Source organism: Equus caballus, chromosome 23 (genome assembly GCF_041296265.1).
Source record: "Equus caballus isolate H_3958 breed thoroughbred chromosome 23, TB-T2T, whole genome shotgun sequence".
NCBI classification, from domain to species: domain Eukaryota; kingdom Metazoa; phylum Chordata; class Mammalia; order Perissodactyla; family Equidae; genus Equus; species Equus caballus.
Genome location: NC_091706.1, coordinates 29490725 through 29503734, shown reverse-complemented (window position 1 = coordinate 29503734; position 13010 = coordinate 29490725). Strand labels below are relative to the sequence as shown.

General features: G+C 39.4%; 1 protein-coding gene and 1 long non-coding RNA gene across 24 annotated transcripts in view; one reads left to right on the top strand and one right to left on the bottom strand.

Annotated features, from left to right (window-relative positions):
* The window catches only part of CARNMT1 (carnosine N-methyltransferase 1), a 222026-nt gene that overhangs the window by 66370 nt on the left and 142646 nt on the right, over positions 1–13010 (bottom strand). The gene's annotated exons all lie outside the window — the stretch shown is intronic.
* The window catches only part of LOC138920402 (uncharacterized), a 110945-nt gene that overhangs the window by 61535 nt on the left and 36400 nt on the right, over positions 1–13010 (top strand). For 13 of the 22 annotated variants that reach the window (XR_011431522.1, XR_011431521.1, XR_011431510.1 and 10 more), the window contains 2 exons: positions 1112–1316; positions 1870–1925. The exons of 5 other annotated variants lie outside the window; for them this stretch is intronic. This is a non-coding gene — a long non-coding RNA (uncharacterized lncRNA). Of the gene's footprint in view, positions 1–792; positions 965–1111; positions 1317–1869; positions 1926–13010 lie in introns of all 22 variants that reach the window. 4 more of the 22 variants (XR_011431501.1, XR_011431505.1, XR_011431508.1 and 1 more) reach the window with 1 other exon arrangement.

Here is a 13010-nt window from a genome sequence, read left to right as displayed (position 1 = left end):
CGGTGACCGTGGGTCTGCGGTGGAGCCCGAGCTCTGGAGCACTACAGGCCCAGTCAGTGCCAGCTCTGTCACCTGTAAGCAGGGGCGACAGAAGGAACCTGGGCGAGAGTCAGGGTTCTCATCTATAAATACTAATAATGATTGTTTCACGGCGACGTTTGGAAACATAGATCACTATTTTAGACAAGTGCCAGGTCGGAAGCCTTAAGTAAGTGACAACTGCTGTTATAGTTAGAGGACGCTTTGTTGTTTTACTGGATAGTTTAATGTACCCTGACAACCACTTCACCAGAAACCGAGGCTCGGGTCGGTGGCCCGATGTGCTCGAGTCAGGAGCTCCCAGCCAGGGAATTTGGATTCGAGGGCAGGTGTGCTTCGCTTCAGTCTCAGGCTTTGTCTGATGTCACACCTGCCTAAGGCTGGCGTTACAGCCTTCACAGCACTTAGGAACGTGGCCTGTCCCTGCGTCCCCAGGGATGTTAAGGAAAGGATGTGGATGGAATCCCACCGTGTGTCACATGTATCCTGGGATTTCTAGTGTCTCTTCAGGTCCCTTGGGTCAGACAGAGGCGCATGGCCCCCTCTGCATTGTCAGGCTTTCTGTCCTTGAAGTCGAATGTTATAATGAATTCCAAGAGTCAGGCTTTTTGCCCCTAAAATGAATTTATTTCTCAGATCCATGTACCAGTTGCCTTGAAACAAACCAGCCCTTGTGAGGCGGGAAGCAGGGGGCCTCTGTGAGGGAGTCTTAGCTGGAAGAGAGCGTCCCTCTGACCTTAGACCTCTCTCCAGAGCTTCAGAGCAGAGACAAGAGCCCAGAAAGGAGCAGATGCTAGATTTGCAAGATCAGAAGCAGGTCTTGATCCCCCTGCCCAGAATGAACCAGACTTGATGATGATGCCACCTTCAGGAGCCACCACACTGTGTGACAGTGGGGCATCTGGGCCGTCCCTGGGAAGAACAGGTGAGCTGGGGTGGCCCAGGGGCAGGCTGCTCAGGAAAGGCTGCTTTGTTGGAGAGCCGTGAGGGCAAGGTCTGGGGGTAAGGGACAACCAGGCAGAGGGAGGAAGTTCTGTCTCCAGGCCCCTTAAATGGCCCCCGCTATTTTCAGATGTGCTGCTGTCACACATGTCCACCACCACATGTGACATTAGTGACGTTATCCTGATGTCACAGGATCCAAGAATGATGATCTGTGAAGAGTTTTCCAAGGTCACCTACTTCTAACCCTTTTGAAAGATTTAAAGACATTGGGCCTGAAAACTTCAGTGACTTGTCCAGGGAAACGCAGTTTGTGACAGTTCACTCTCTCACAGGTAAGTTACCAAAAGCATCTATCAAAAGGGCCTTTTGAGAAATGCTTCCCAGCTGAAATGAACAATTAAAAATTCCTGCCTTAAATCACCCCGTCTCTTTTACTAGGCTTTCCGTGGATTGTGTAGACCAGGGGTTAAATAATATTACTGAGAAAAATAGATAAATGATGCATACTGAGTATTTTTCTGCTAAGTTAACTTTAATGAAGGAATAGTGTCTTGTCGTTTGGCGTACTTTAATTCAACTAATCGGTTGTTTTGATTTCTTTCTGTTATTCAGAAGGACGCATGCGTTACTGTTAAATCAGTCGAGTAAAGTTTATGTTCACTCACTAAAAAACTGCAGATTTCAGCTCCATTGTCATTTTAGAATCACACAAAGACAGGTGTTGCTGCCTTTCCATGATCCTTCTTGTGCCTTTTCAAGGCCCAGAGGGCCCTGTGCCTATGGGGAGGATGATCCCCAACTGGGGTGCTGAGATTTGAGGAGGTGAATCTAAGAGCTGTAAGACAGCTAAATCTCAGGACCCCTGTCTCCTTTCTGTCCCCTCAGCTGAACCACAGCCCTCTGTACTCGCCCAGGAGCCACAGAGAGTGAATATCCCTCAGGTGAGCTCTTTATTCATTCCCCACTTTATATTGTAATGGATTTATAAGGTTTAGCAGGATCCATGCATTAAAGGAAAAGGAGAAGTAGAAATAGTAGAAATCAAGTCAGTGTTGAGGAAAAATATACCGTGTTTTACTATTAATTGTGATGTTAGCTGTTAGCTTTGAGTGGGTAACCTTGTCAGGGGAAGTAGTTTCCCACTAAGCTACCTGTTTCAATCTCTTTACTTGTGATTGGGCTATTCAGATTCTCTGTTTCTTCTTGATTCAGTTTTGGGAAGTTGTATGAGTCTTAGAATTTGTCTGTTTCTTCTAGATTGTCCAGTTTGTTGCTATATAGTTTTTCATAGAATTCTCTTATAATCCTTTATATTTCTGTGGTATCTGTTGTAATTTCTCCTCTTTCATTTCTAATTTTATTTATTTGAGCCTTGTCTCTTTTTTTCTTAGAGAGTCAGGCTAAGGGTTTGTCAATTTTGCATATCTTCTCAAAGAACCAGTTCTTTGTTTCACTGATCTTTTCCACTGTTTTTTTTTTTTTTTTTTTTTTGGTTTCAGTTTCATTTATTTCTGCTCTGATTTTTATTATTTCCCTCCTTCGGCTGACTTCGGGCTTTGTTGGTTCTTCATTTTCTAACTGTATTTTAAGATTGCTTATTTGAGATCTTTCTTGTTTTTTAAGCTGGGCCTGTATTGCTATGAATTTCCCTCATAGGACCACTTTTTCTGCATCCCATATGAGTTGGTGTGGTGTATTTTCATTTTCATTTGTCTCCAGATATTTTTTGATTTCTCTTTTAATTTCTTCAATGATCCATTGGTTGTTCAGTAGCATGTTGTGTAGTCTCCACATATTTGTCACTTTCCCAGCTTTTTTCCTGTAGCTGATTTCTAGTCTCATAGCATTTTGGTCAGAAAAGATGCTTGATGTGATTTCAATCTTCTTAAATTTATTGAGGCCTGTCTTGTTTCAAAACATATGGTCTGTCCTTAGAATGCTCCATGTGCACTTGAGAAGAATGTGTATTCCGCTATTTTTGGATAGAATGTTCCATATATATCTATTAAGCCCATCTCGTCTAGTTTTTCCGTTTAATTCCACTATTTCCATGTTAACATTCTGTCTGGATGATCTATCCATTGATGTAAGTAGAGTGTTGGGGCCCCCTACTATTATTATCTTGTTGTTCATATCTCTTTTTTGGTCTGTTAATAGTTGCTTTATGTACTTTGGTACTCCTTTGTTGGGGACACGTATATTTATAAGTGTTATGTCTTCTTGTTGGAGTGTCCCTTTTATCATTATATACTGCCCCTCTTTGTCTCTCATTGCCTTTTTTATCTTGAAGTCTACTGTGTCTGATATAAGTATTGCAATAACTGCTTTCTTTTGTTTGCCATTAGCTTAGAGTATCATCTTCCATCCCTTCACTCTGAGCCTGTGTTTGTCTTTAGAGCTAAGAGTGTTTCCTGGAGGCAGCATATTGATGAGTCCTGTTTTTCAATCCATCCCACCACTCTGTCTTTTGATTGGAGAATTCAATCCATTTACATTTAGAGTGATTATTTATATATAAGGGCTTAATGCTGCCATTTTATCACTTGTTTTCCAGTTCTGTATTTCCCTTGTTTCTCGTCTTGTGTATTTTGGACTGCCAGTTCAGTTTCGTAGTACTCTATGATGGTTTTCTCAGTGTTCCCTTTTTTGTGTGTGAGGAAGACTGGCCCTGAGCTAACATCTCTAAGCAATCTTCCTCTCTTTTAGCCTGACGAAGATTGTTGCTGAGCCAACATCTGTGGCAATCTTCCTCTGTTTTTTGTATGTGGGATGCCAGCACAGCAGGGCTTGATGAGAGATGCATAGGTCTGTGCCTGGGACCTGAAGCTGCAAACCCTGGGTGGCTGAAGCAGAGCATGCGAACTTAACCATTATGCCACTGGGACAGCCCCTCAGTTTTCTTTTTTTTGTATCATTTGTGTCTCTGTTCTGATTATTTGTTTAGTGGTTACCATCAGGTTTGTATAATAAATCTCGTAGATGAGATATACAATGTTCCGATAGCCTCTCATTTCCTTGGTCTAAGCCAGTTCCATCCCTTTCCTCTTCCTCTGATTTGTTGGTCATAACATATTCTCTTTTGTGTAGTGATTTTGTGGTTAAAATCACAAGATTATAGTTATTTTTGATGTTTCCCTTCCCTTTATCTTTAATGTCATAATTAAGTTTTTGCTAACCTGTTCTGGTAGAGAGCTGCAATTTTCTGACTTTGGCTGCTTATTTATCTCGTTGCTCAAGGCTTTGTGAACTCTTTTTTTTCTTTCTCAGGTATGAAGGTCTTCTTGAGCATTTCCTGTTTGGGGTGTCTTGTGGCGATGAACTACCTCAGCTTTCGTTTATGTGGGAAAGTTTTTATTTCTCCACCATATCTGTAGGATATTTTTCCCTGGATACAGTATTCTTGGCTGAAGGTTTTTGTCTTTCAGAATTTTGAATATCTCATTCTACCTTCTCGTAGCCTGTAAAGATTCTGCTGAGAAATCTCCTGAAAGTTTGATATGGTCTTTGTAAGTTATTTTCTTCTGCCTTGCTGCCTTTAAAAATATTTCTTCTTTGTCACTGACTTTTGCCAGTTTTCCTACTCTATGCCTTGGAGGAGGTCTTTTTACATTGATGTGATCAGAAGTTCTATTAGCGTCTTTTACTTGTAATTCCAGCTCCTTTCCCAGGTTTGAACAGACTTTCTGCTCCTTTCTCCCTCCCTTCTCCCTCTATAATACCCATAGTTTTTGTGTTGCATTTCCTAATTGAATCGGATATTTCTCAGAGAATGTATTCATTTCTTTTTAGTCTCAATTCTCTCTCCTCCTCCATCTGAAGCCTTTTTATATTTCAGTCCTCCAGATTGCTAATTCCGTCTTCCAAAATGTCAGCTCTGTAATTCAGGGTATCCAGATTTTTCTTTATCTCATTGTGTTTTTCATCTTCAACATTTCTGATTGTTTTCTCTTTATAGAGTCAATCTCTTTTGTGAAGTATTCCCTCTGTTTATTAATTTTATTCCTGATTTAATTGAACTATCTGAATTTTCTTGTAACTCGAGTTTTTTAATCTTAGCTATTTTGAATTCTCTGTCGTTTACATTGTAAATTTGTGTACCTTCAGGATTGATTTTCAGGATTGATTTCTAGGTGCTTTTCATTTTCCTTCTAGTCTGGACTATTAATATATTTCTTCATACTATTTGATGGGGTTGGTTTGTGCCTTCACATAGATAGTATCTGGTTGCAGATTGCACCTGCCACCACTGGAGGAGGTTCAGGAGCTGTGTATTCTGAGCCTGCTGTGATCCCTGGTGTCTGTTCTTGTCCTTTGGAATCTATGCTGACAGGACCCATCTGCGATTGCCTGCTTGTAGCTGCCACTTTGCTAATGTACGCACGGGCACTCTAGACGGGGTCCCTTGCTCTGGCTGACTGGCTGAGCTTGTGAGCCCAGCAGGGGGAGGGGCACTTCTTTTGCATGTGCCATCCCATGGGTGTTCTCTCTTTGCCCTCGTTGTCTGTCCTGCTGGCGTGCTGGCTTCATGAAGACAACCCCACAATAGCTTAGCCTCCTCTGTGGAGCTTTCCTATGGGATGTGAGGGAACTTGGAGAGCGAAGGCATTCCCACAGAGTCTGCCCCCAGCCCCCTCTTTTCTCAGAGCTGTGCATGGTCCTGTGCCCTAGGTCATTGCTGGGAGGGAGAGGAGATCCCCTTACTTCTTCCTTCTTCCCCCTGGGGTGTCCAGCACCTCCACCTTCAGACATATGGCTGCGTGGGTCTCTCAGATGTCTTTTGTGTTGTGTGCCTGTCCTCTGTTGGTTTATGAATGTCCTTTTCATTGTTTCTTAGGGAGGAGAGTCTAAGGGAAGAGCTCACTCCGCCGGGATGCTGATGTCATGCCTGGTCATTCTATTTTTAAGTTTTTGAGGAATCTCTGTACTGTTTTCCACAGTGGCTGCACCAATTTACATTCCCACCAGCAGTGTATGAGGGCTCCCTTTTCTCCACATCCTCTCCAACACTTCTGTTTTCTTTGTAAAGATTGGCACCTGAGCTAACATCAGTTGTCTATCTTTTTTTCCTTCTTGTTCTCCCAAAACCCTCCCAGTACATAGTTGTATATTCTAGTTGTATGTCCTTTTGGCTGTGCTGTGTGGGATGCCACCTCAGCATGGCTTGATGAGTGGTGCCATGTCCAGGCCCAGGATCCAAACTGGCAAAACCCTGGGCCGCTGAAGTAGCACACATGAACTTAACCACTCGGCCATGGCACTGGCCCCTCTCCAACACTTCTTATTTCTTGTCTTTTTAATAATAGCCATTCTGATGGGCATGAGGTGATATCTCATTGTGGTTTTGATTTGTATTTCTCTAATAATTAGTGATGTTGAACATCTTTTCATGTGCCTGTTGGCCATCTGTATATCTTTGGGAAAATGTCTGTTCAAATCCTCTGCCCATTTCTTGACTAAGTCTGTTCTTTTGTTGTTGAGTTCTTTATGTATTTTGGATGGCAACCCCTTATTGGATAAATGATTTGCAGATATCTTCTTCCAATTGCTAGGTTGTCTTTTCATTTTATTGATGTTTCCTTTGCCATACAGACGCTTTTTAGTTTGATGTAGTCCCATTAGCTTATTTTTTCTTTTGTTTCCCTTTCCTGAGGAGACATATTCAAAAAGATACTGCTAAGAATGATAGCAAAGAGCTTACTGCCTACGTTTTCTTCTTTGGAGTTTTATGGTTTCAGGTCTTACATTCAGGTCTTTAATCCATTTTGAGGTAATTTTTGTGCATGGTGTAAGATAATGGTCTGCTTTCATTCTTTTGTGTGCGGCTGTCCGTTTTCCCAACAGTGCTTATTGAAGAGACTTTCCCTTCTCCATTGTATGTTCTTAGCTCCTTTGTTGAAAATTGGCTGTTCCTAAAAGTATGGGTTTATTTCTTGGCTATCAATTCTGTTCCATTGATCTGTGTCTGCTTTTCTGCCAGTATCGTGCTGTTTTGATTAATACAGCTTCGTAGTATACTTTGAAATTAGGGAATGTGATGCCTCTGGCTTTGTTCTTTTTTCTCTAGAGTGCTTTGGCTCTTTGGGGACTTTTGTTGTTTCCTATAAACTTTAGAATTCTTCTTTCTATTTCTGTGAAAACTGTCATTGGGGTTTTGATAGGGATTACATTGAATCTGTAGATTGCTTTAGGTAATATGGACTTTTTCACTATGTTAATTCTTCTAATCCATGAGCACAGAATATCCTTCTATTTCTTTATGTCTTCTTTAATTTCTTTCAAGAATGTCTTATAGTTTCCAGTGTATAGGTCTTTCACCTCATTGGTTAAATTTATTCCTACCCACTTAATTCTTTTTCTTGAGATTGTAAATAGGATTGTATTCTTGATTCTTTATTTCTGCTAGTTTGTTTTTAGTTTTTTGATGGATTCTTTAGCGTTTTCTACATGTAAAATCTCATCATCCACAAGTAGTGACAGTTTTATTTCTTCCTTTCCAGTTTGAATATGTTTTATTTATTTTTCTTACTTGATTGCCATGGCTAGGACTAAGAAGGGTGAGCGTGGGCATCCTTGCCTTGTTCCTGCTCTTAGATGGATAGCTATCAGTTTACACCATTGAGTATAATGTTAGCTGTTGGTTTGTCATATATGGCCTTTATTATGTTGAGGTACTTTCCTTCTGTAGTTCTTTTTGAGAGTTATTATCATAAATGTGTGCTGAATGTTGTCAAATGCTTTCTCTGTATCTGTTGAGATGATCATGTTATTTTTATTCTTCATTTTGTTAATGTAGTTTATAACATTGATAAAGAATACTGTTTTAATCCTTTGTATTTCTGTTATACTGCTTGTGATTTCTTCTCTTTCTGATTTTATTTATTTGAGGCTTCTCTCTTTTTGTCTTATTCTACCTAAAGGTTTGTCAATTTTGTTTATATTTTCAAAGAACTAGCTCTTAGTTTCGCTGATCTTTTCTATTGTCTTTTAGTCTCCATGTCATTTATTTCAGCTCTGATTTCTAGTAGTTCCTTTGTTCTCCTGACTTTGGGCACTTCATTTTTCTTCTTTTCTGAATCTTTTGGATGTATTGTTAGATTGTTTATTTGAGATTTCTCCTGTTTCTCAAGGTAGGCCTGTTTTGCTAGGAATTCCCTCTTAGTACTGCTTTTGCTGTATCCAATAGATTTTGGTACACTGTATTTTCCTTTTCACTTGTCTCCGGATATTTTTCCATTTCTCCTTTAATTTTGTTGTTGTTCCAATAGTTAATGAATAGCACGTTGTTTAGGCTCCACATATTTGTGACTTTTCCAGCTTTCTCCTTGTGGTTGATTTCTAGTTTCATACCATTGTGGTTGGAAAAGATGCTTGATATCTTTTCAGTCTTCTTAAGTTTATTGGGAGTTGTTTTGTTTCCCAACAGTGTATCTTTGAGAATGTTTCATGTGTACTTGAGAGAAAATATATATCCTGCTGCTTTTGGACTGAATATTATATATGCATCTATTCAATTCATCTGGTCTAGTGTTTCATTTAAGGTCAAGGTTTCTTTGATGATTTTTCTCTCTAGAAGACCTATCCATTGATGTAAGTGGGGTATTAAAGTTCCCTACTCTTATGGTGTTGCTGTCAGTTTCTCCCTTTAGATCTGTTAATAGTTGTTTTATAGACTTTGGTGCTTCTACGTTAGGTGCATATATATTAATAAATGTTATGTCTTCTTGATGGATTATCGCCTTTATCATTATATGATGCCCATCTTTGTCTCTTGTCTTTTTTTGGCTTGAAGTCTATTTTGTGTGATAGAATTATGGCTACACTCACTTTCTTTTGGCTGTCATTTGGTTGGAGTATCATCTTCCACCCCTTCACTCTGAGCCTATGTTTTTCTTTAGAAGTGAGATGGGTCTCCTGGAGGCAGCACATTTTTGGGTCTTTTTCTTAACCTGTGCAGCCTCTCTGTCTTTTCATTGGTGCATTCAATCCATTTACATTTAGGATGATTATTGATGTATAGGGACTTGGTATTGCCATTTTATCTTTTGTTTTATGGTTGCTCTGTATTTCCTTTGTTTCTTTTTCCTTGTGTTTCTCACTACAATTTCAGCTTGACGGTTTTTGGTGATGTGTTTTCCAGTTTCCTGATTTTTTATGTTTCGTGACTCTGCCCTGAATTTTTGTTTTGTGGTTACCATGACGTTTGTATAAAAGGTCTCACAGATGTGATAGTTCTTTTTCTGCTGATAGCATTTTTGCTTCATTTGACTAGTCAAGTTCTGTCCTTTTCTTCTTCCCTTGCTATTTTTGTTGTCAAAATTATTTCTTTCTGTATTGTGAATTTGTTACCAAATTGGAATGGTTATTGTCATTTTTAATGCTTTCTTTCCCTTTAACCTTTACATCATAATTGTTTACTAACATGTTCTGATACAGAGTTGCAGTTTTCTGATTTTATCTGTTTATCAACTTGTTTAAAGCTTTGTATCCTTTGCCTTTTCATTTCAGACAGGAGAGCTCTTTTTGACATTTCTTGTAAGGCAGGTCTAGTGGTGATGGACTCCCTCAGTTTTTGTTTCTTCCTCACACTTTATTTCTCAGCTACAGCTGTGGACCCCCAGCTGTCGCAGCACCCAAGGGCACACAACTGATTATTACAGTGTTGATTAATACAGTCCCTAAGTAGCTCTCAAATACTTGTACTTTTCTGCATCCTTTCTGCATCCTTTCCTTGTCGAGGTAAGCAACTAAATAACTGGATGACTTTAATGACCTCATGTCTCTGATCCTCAATTTCTTGCTTTGTGAAATGAGGCAGTTAGAAGGAACACCAAGTTTCTTCCTTCTCTATATTCTGTGGTTATCAGAATTTACAACTATGGAGAGACTCAGGGAAAAATCAATTCCAGTGCTTTGGGAAACCATCTCACCTTCTCCATTTAAATTAACTCTTGGGGTGACTGAGATTGTGCCTCCTATCCTCTCATAGCACTGCTCTTAAGGACAGTCTCAGAATCTTCAAGGCAACTTAAAAGAAGGCCCTTTCTCTTAAATAGGAATCTGCCTTATGCCATGTTTTGAGCTGTAGAAAATATTTTAGAATGACAGTCTAGCGTTGGTAACAAATTTATCCACATTGTTAATTCATCTGAAAGCTCCTATTCTTGAAAGTGTCCCATGTGGGGGTAAAGAAGTTCCATGTAAAGGTTTAGTCCATTATTGTTGACAATCTCTTGAGTGTATGTTAAAAACCTGGATAACAGGATAATGTTAATGGAGATTGGAGGGAGGGACAGTGATGAATGAGTTTGGTTGATTTTCAGCAGTAGTAAGGTCAAAATGAAAGCATTAGAAAAGAAGAGTAGAGATTCAGGTCAGGGCTTTCTATGAAAAAAAAGTAAAAACCGTAAGCAGATGGAAAAAGTTTAAGTGACACAGTATGGCAGATTCCACTGATGAGTTTAATAGGCAGCCATTTTAGTGGCAGAGAGAGTAGACTGAAAAGTGAGGAGAAGTTTGGAAAATTCAAGGGACAAGAACCAGAAAAGCAAGGGGTCCCATCCTGCCCTGAGGATTCTTTTGTTCTGAAGTGTGTTAGCCCAGCTGAGTGAAGACCTGGGGAGGATGCTGTACATCCTCTAAAAGGGGCATCCATCAGCTGCAGGAAGATGTGCCATCTCTCCCCAAAGCTCATTAGCAGATCGAAAGTGGGATGCTGCATTATTCTGATTAGCATTAATTTTATAATTCTAGGCATAGAACTTTCCTCCACATGAGTCAGCCTTCACACAAAAACACAGACTCCCATGGTGTGGATAAAACACAAGTAACCTTACTGCTTCTTCCCATCTTCCAAGGACCCAATGGGAAGGAAAACGTGGTTCCCTAGCAAAGAGGGGAGTTAAGGGCTGGAGTTTTCCCGCTTTCCAAGCTGGGTGCAGGTCCCACCAATCGGGGAGAAGTGCAATGCCTTCTTTCTGGCAGACCAAGACCTTGGGAAAACTGGGTCCTTCTGATCTGGTTAGGGAACACATAGTACTTCCAACAGCCACTGCAGCAGGACAACAGCCACATTACAAGTGAGATGAGGAACGTTACCTCAGAGCCTCCCAGGGAGAGAGCATTTAGGCTCCTACCGTTTATTGGGATAACTGGTTCCTGGCCCTTTGGAAAATACCCAGGCATCCCAGGGCTAGACTTCTCAGGAAAAGTAACTTGCCAATCCATTTAAAATTTGCAACTAAAACCTATCTACACTTTTATTTGTTACATATATTGTTGGGGCTTCATCTCAAACTGCTATATTACAAAACTGTTTCAGATAACTTTAAATCCATGGTAGTGACTTTCAAATTCTTTTGATGGCAACTCACAAAGAAAATCTATAAATTATTTTTTATCGTAAATCAGTATATACACACACACACCAAAAGAATATAAAAATTTTATGAAACTGTTCTTACCTTTTTACGTGTAATACACTCTAATATTATCTATTCCATTTTGTTTCATTGTTTTTTAAGTGCTTGTCACACCCTCTAGAATTATTTCATAATCCACTAATGGGTCAGGACCTGCTGTTTGAAAAACAGTATTTTAAAATTATTGGTTCCAGGTACCCTAGCCGGTAGTCTGGTATCCAGATTTTTAAAAGGCTTATTAAAATGCATCATCGAAAAGCAGTATTTGCTAAAGGACCCTCAGTCTCTATAAAGAGCACTGTCTTGGGGATTCCAACCATAAGTTACCAGCTTTCCTTTGCAGAACTGAGATGTGAGCTCAACACCAAGTAAAAATGACATAAAATCAGAAGAAAGTTGGAAGAGGAGGACCACCTCCAAATGCAATGTGTGGTCCTTCTGGGAAACATGCAGCAGCCTAGAGTGAGGTGAGGGGGACAAAACAGAAAGAAAAACATTAATGGAGAAAAAAATCAAGCTTGTAACTGCTGTCTCCAGGCTTCACAAGGTGCACTTGTACTTCCAAGCCTAAGAGACAGAGTGATGTTCAGCATGACTCCATAATCCTTTGGCCTTGAGAACCTCAGCAGACATCAGTTAAGTCATTTAAGGATAACTGCAAATTAAATTAGTTCATCCTAATTACACAAAAATGAGAAATTTAAATAAGCAAGGTAATTCAATTCTGAATTAAAAATATTTTCAATCACTTTGACATCTCAAATCAAAGCAAATGGGTAATGTTACCAATTATATCTATTCGACTCTATATTTCAATTCATAAACATATGATGAACAATTAAAATTCTTATTTGATATGCATTTAACTTGTTAACATTTTTGCTACAGTAGGGAACCACACTCGAGAAAAAGGGTCATGTCCTTGAAAACCAAAGAAGGTTATCACAAAAGAGTCTTTGTAAGAATCCCGCAACAGAATGAGTCCCCAAAATCTATTAAGTAAACTGTCCCACAGGAAAAGTGAGGCAGATCACACTAGTAAAGGCAACACTATGGAAGCTTATGAAATAGTTATCAAGGGAAATATTGGATACATAATAAAAATATTTAGTTTTAGGAAGCAGTATGATAGGCTCCGATATGGTTGCACTTATGAGTACAGGACTTTCATAGGAAGGAAAGAAATGGAAATTCACTGAATGTCTGTGTTTTGTCATGCATTACTAAATACCTTCGATTACATTATAGCATTGGAAACTAGGAAGCAGAAATGTTAAATAACTTGTTGTAGGCCACACAGTAATAAATGACAGAACTAGGACTTAAACTCTATCTTCTAAATACACATCCATTATTCTTGTCACATCAATACCACTTTATCCTGAACTAGTACTCAAAATATGATAGTGCTTAAAATATTTGCTTAAGCATTTCTTAGGATTTCTGATCAAGGTCAATTCAAATTCCAATTTCAAGGCTAATGAATAAGAAAGTGACCTTTAAAAGGAAAGAAATACGTAAAAGATATACATGCATTCCGGGTGGCATTATGAATCTTCAGACTTTCGATATTCTTTGTGTCTCGTGTAAGGATGAAAAAAGTTATCT